Source organism: Bombus pyrosoma, linkage group LG8 (assembly GCF_014825855.1).
Source record: "Bombus pyrosoma isolate SC7728 linkage group LG8, ASM1482585v1, whole genome shotgun sequence".
NCBI lineage: Eukaryota > Metazoa > Arthropoda > Insecta > Hymenoptera > Apidae > Bombus > Bombus pyrosoma.
In genome coordinates, this window is record NC_057777.1 from 9,816,515 (window position 1) to 9,822,327 (window position 5,813).

Here is a 5,813-nt window from a genome sequence, read left to right on the forward strand (position 1 = left end):
TGAGCTAGGCACCTCGTTGACGAAACTGATGGAGGAACGCCTCCAAGACATCGATAGGAGGGAAAAAAAGGTCACTTCTGATAAGACTACGATAAGAGTGGAGTCCGAAGTTTTAAGCACTTCAGCGACCAAGGGAGACTGCATGGAATGGCAGACCGTAGAAAAAAGAAAGTCGAAGAAGAAGGCGTCGGCGGAGAAACAATTGGTGAAGACAACTCCGGAGTTGTCAGATCTGACCCCGGGGTCAGATACGGGGAGATACGGACGAAATGGTCGCTGTCACCTGGACATCAACGCCAGGGGCGTCCGCCCACGGAGTCCCGCTGGGGCGCGGCAACGGATACGTCACGGTCGAGTGGGCAGGAATGGTGGTGGTGGGCGTGTACGTGTCGTCTAATAGTGTATATGCAGCGTTCGAGGAGTTCCTGGTCGGGGTTCCTGCTCGGCCTGGGAGTTTTCAACGCTTACTCTACGGAATAGGGAAAAGCCAGGACCAATGCGCGCGGCCGCGCCTTGTCTGATTGGGCCGGGGATCTTGGACTCCTGTTGGTAAACAGGGGCTCGGCCAGCACCTGCGTGACGTGGGGAGGGTGCTCCGTCGTGGACGTCACATGGCCCACCCCCGAAGCATTCAGACGGGTTTCAGGCAGGAGAGTGGCCGAGGGAGTGGAGACAGTCTCGGATCACCTCTATATATTTATGGAGGCAGGGGACACACCTAGACCCGCAGTAACCGCCATCAGCGGTGACTGTTCTGGCCGCGTCTCTTCCGTGGGGGCTTCGGGCGTTGCGGAGATATACCCACTTGAGAGTGCTGGACCCCGGGGAGGATGTGGCCGAGTAGGCGATGCTAGGCGACCTGGAATCCGTCGAGGAAGATGCGTGGGGCCAGTGGCGGTCTCAGCTGATCAACGAAGGAGGCGAATATCGCGGCGTGGTGGCGGTCCTCTCAAGTTAGGAGACATGGAGGAGTCGTCGCGGCCTCCTGTTGACCTACAGGATGAGCCAAGTGCTCACGAGACCCGGCGTATTCGATGAGTACCTGATAAAGATCGGACGCGAGGCGACGGTCATCCACTGCAGGGAGGGCGGGGACATTGCGCGGTACACGCTGGAATTTTGTTCGGCGTGGGAGCTGTCTCGCTACACCCTGCGTCTCGTCATAGTTGAGAGATTGGCTTTCTCGGCGATCATAGAGGGGATGCTGAGCGGGCCACAGTAGTACGAGGCTGTCCGTCCCTCCTGCGAGCAAGTTATGCTCGTAAAGGAGCGAGCAGAAAGGGAGAGAGAGAGAAACTCTCAGCTTTGTAGGGCAACGCGGCTGAGGGTGATGGCCCAGGGCCGCTTCAACCTCCCTTCGGGCCGTGACTAGCCAAGGGGGTAACGCTAGTTGTTATACCTCCCCTAGCATCAAATTAATTGTTAGGGAAATTTGCAGGCCCGATCAAGAGGACGAGGGGAATGCACCGGCAGTAATTCGCAAGAGATCCCGGGGCACTCCTGTCACATGCGTAGGCAGGCCATCGTGGAGTTTTAGTCGGTAAGAGTCGGACACTGCTCTGCTGCTGCCGCAGCGGCGAAGTGTCCATGAGGATTTCTTCACGTAGAAGAAAGAAAAAAAGGTACAAATTATTTGTTACAGTCTAGTTTATTTGTTTGATATATTTATTTTACAGTTTTACTAAATTGTTGTATAATTTATTTAGGGGAAGAGATTTCAGTAAAGGCAGAAGTAAACAGAATGAAGAAAAAGTTAGGCGACATAGTTAATAGCACAGTGCAGAGGAAGAGCATTTACGAGAAAGAAAAAATCATTGGATCATTCGTATGTCGCAGATGAAAGGACACCGGAACCTTCCCTTTGGAACTTTGGGAAAATCCCGTAACACTGTAATACAGATTCTACCATAGCCGTAATTAAGCAATTGTCGTCATTCAGTCCGATTCTATTTGTTCGAGACTTGTGAAAGTGAGCTTGGGCTCGAGGCGATAACCAGTCCCCGAACGTAGCCGCGGTCAAGGGATGAATGTTTTGTCTAACAAAGGTATGGAATAATAGTATAGCTCTCCTTAAAAAGAAATAGTTGTAGCGGCACTCAACAGTAAACATTCCAACTGTTTCTGACCCGTGGCTCGCTACACACAGACCTATTCTTCGGGTAAAATGGGTACCATATGTCGACGAATCTCCACAGTACATGTTTAGCTAGCCTGAGGGTCCGTTATAAATCTTAAGATTTAGTTAACTAAATCATAAGTCCTTCAAACAGACAAACAGTCTTTGTCCCAACTACGGGAAGATAGGGGAAATCTATTTTTTTTTTCACAAATGACGCTTCCCGTTAGAAACTTCCCTCACTTTCCGATCGAACGCTTTTCTTCACAAATCCGATGATCTCGTGCCCTTAGACACACTCCATCATAGTTCTTCTCCACAGCGTCACCGTGACGGAGAGACACTCTCTCGTACGATCTCATCAACGATTTAAGTAACGATTTAAGTTACGAGCAGTAATTACTCCACGTTTTAACATAGTGTCCAACTTAGACTTCGACGGAAATTCGCTATCCTGTTGACCGCGGGTTCGTTATCGAACCTGAGGACGTTGTCATTAGTGTCGCGAGTGCCTAATCACTGCGGTTAAATGTCCACACTATAATATCTCTACTTGTGTTAATAAACTTTACCTTTGTTGTACCGCACCGATGGCTAATTCCAGTGAAGATTCATTAAACGCCCCTAACCCCAGTCCTAATGTAAATCCGACACATATTTAAGAGAGTAAGGGTAAAGAGCATGGACCAGAAAGTCTAATCACAGATACATAATAAGACATGTGAAATGTTGGGTTTCTTGAAAATTAAATGTTATAGATACTATTGATACAGCAAATCATTCACAGGTGAAAGTCTGTATTGAGAAAGATTGAGAGAACAGTCCCAAAAAACAAAAGAAAGAGATATGTCTAGATAACAGGGGGTATCTTCATTACATTATATCAACTAGATTCCTGTTCCTGTTTATTATTGAGTAAGTATTCAAGTTATATGCGGAATATAACTTTTCTGACATTAAATTTTGTTGGTTGTTAGCATTTTTTTCCTGTAATTGGTTGGATTTCTCCTTGGTTTCAATTAGAATGCAGACTTTGGAGGAACTAGGCATATGATGGGTTCATGAAGACCATTTCCACCACAATTTATTTTGCCAGATATGTATAGATTATGTCCGCCTCCAAATCCTAGTATGTATATTCATTAATTCATAACGATGTGCATGAAGAGTTACTGTGTTTATTATTTGTGTTTTATATAGGATTTAGGCCAATATATTAATGGAAGATGTATAATGAATGGAGAATTAATGTTTTATTGTACAATACATGAACGTATAGTATTTGCTGCATCAAATATTAGATATTGTACAAAGATTAAACATTCTTCAAGATATCCTAGTCAAATAGGTAATGTTTAATTCAAGAAACTGTTATGAATATATGAGGTATACAAGTGTTTTAGGAACTGTATGAATTCATTCATTCAAACGCTGTAACATATAAAACTTGATGCTTGATGGATTTTAAGATCTTGGTATATTGTAAAAACTGTTACGCTATTTAAACAATCGCTTTTTAAGCTAAAAATCATAAAGACAAAGAATACTTATTTTTAATCATTGAATTCTCAAACATCGATTATTATATAATATTTATGTATTTTTAAGTATATTTAATTTTTTAATATAGTTTCCGAAATCTTATTAAAATGTTTTATGTTCTTTATTTTTAGCATTTAGGTAACTTTAGGTAAATCTGATAGACCTTAATAAAATATTAAAAATTTTTTGTTTTATAAACGAATTTTTGTTATTACACGGAGCTGATTAAGAAGCCTACTAAAAATCTTTCTTTTTGAATTATATTATATACTAATGACTAGATTACGGATGTTTAAACATTTATGAAAATTATAAATGTCTAAGTTACAGAATGTAGGTGATTTGCAAAAATATATGAAGTAAATTCATATTTGTTATAAGATTTAAAAGTCTTTATTTAAGTTTTATTTGTTTAATTGCCTTAGAAATATGCTAATTATGTACTAAAATTATAAAAGTTTGTACCAAAGACGCAATTTTTTTTTAAGAGAACACCGTTTATTTATATTGAACGTTAACCGGTGAGAGCCACCTTTACTTAAAGTTAAACATTCAAATAAGGCTTTGTTGAAGCATTCGTGAGTAACCGTTTTGATTATAAAGTGACAGTCAGATATGTGTATAATGGTGAATGAAGGTTACAAATATTATTGATGACTTTGATAGAGTATTACATGGAAAGTGTATAACGATTATGACGACCTTGGCAATAGTAATGGACACGAGAAAGGAAGAAAGAATTTATGGCGAACTTGGCTATATCCCTGGACTATGCTATCTGAAAAAAAGAAAAAAAATATGGACAAGTCAGTAAGAAGGGAAAAAATTACGGCTCAGGGGGTTTCGGAGCACCCAAGCCCCGTCGGTATTACGGGTGGTGCCTACCCAGGCTCGCCCCGACGTTTATCAAATGACTGCCTGAGGAACGACGAGAGGATGGTCGATGGATTAGAGAAGGCTCCGAATAGTCTAATCGGAATGAAGGAGAGCACTAAGGAGGTGGACGCCATCAAACCGCGGCGAAGACGGGAAAGGAGCCCGACTGTAAAGGCCTGACCTGAGAGGTGCTATAGGTGCCATATGCTAGGGCATACGTGGCGAGATGCACCGTGGTATTTCCCGGTAGGGAGCTGTGCAGGAGGTGTGGGAGCAGTGAGCACATAATGAAGGAGTGCAGGAAGGAGTCAAGATGTGCGATGTGTTCCAGACAGGAAGGAGTAAATGCCAGGCACCTTACGGGCTCGCTGGCATGCCCAATGGTCAGGGTTGAGGTTAAGCTCAGGGTTAAGGAAGAAGATGAAGGTCTTGCAGATTCATTTAAACAGATTCCGGCTTGCACACGATCTTCTAGCACAGTATGCGTGCGAAAACGGACTGGACATAGTGGTTATATCCGAACCGTACGAACAGTTACCGTATTGGTACAATGATACGGTCGGGGATGCATCGCTATGGGTCACTCTGTTCAATGGACGACAAGCGTCTAGTGAGACGCTGATCAGTAAGAAGAGAGTGGTTGGCATCAGGGTCGAGAACACAATGTGCATCAGTGGATACTGTGTTGAGGATTTTGGATCTATGAAGCCGAAATAATGTTATGGGAACACAAAATTTACACCTTTAATTAATGTTTGAATAATTATATATTTACTTAATGGATGATCTCTATTATATTTATCGATACATAACTGCACGCGTCTCAGCACTTTCTTCTATACCCGATATTAACCGACTGTTCTTCCAGATGCTTCTAACGACTGAACTGTTTACTTTCATCTGTCTTCGAGGCGTCGCGCACACACTTCCACACACTGATACTCGCATACAAGTATTCTTACTGCGCGTTTAACTTAGTCCAGCACAGAAAATTATACATATCTCAACACACCTCCTTAATTTTTGTGCTGCATATTCATTTCCTTTTACAAGTCAATCAAACCATTCTTAAAAGTAATTTAAAATTTTCAAACTTATTTCTCCCTAGAGCCTTCGTTAAAATATCAGCTACATTATTTTCTGAGTCTACTTTTATAATGTCAATCTCTTTATTTTCGTAACTTTCATTCACAAAATGGAAGTGAACTTCAATGTACTTAGAATTTTTTGTTAAGTTTCCAAATTTTGATATTGCAATCGCTCCAGAATTATCTTCGTA

General features: G+C 42.3%; 1 protein-coding gene across 3 annotated transcripts in view; it reads left to right on the forward strand.

Moving 5' to 3' along the window:
- The first annotated feature begins 1,986 nt into the window (after positions 1-1,986).
- Positions 1,987-5,813, forward strand: part of LOC122570129 — an 11,598-nt gene continuing 7,771 nt past the window's right edge. Inside the window, exons 1-4 of one of the 3 annotated variants that reach the window (XR_006317705.1) lie at positions 1,987-2,045; positions 2,904-3,031; positions 3,140-3,245; positions 3,317-5,805. The gene's annotated coding sequence lies outside the window, so the exon portion shown is untranslated. The other 2 variants (XM_043732049.1, XM_043732050.1) reach the window with 2 other exon arrangements.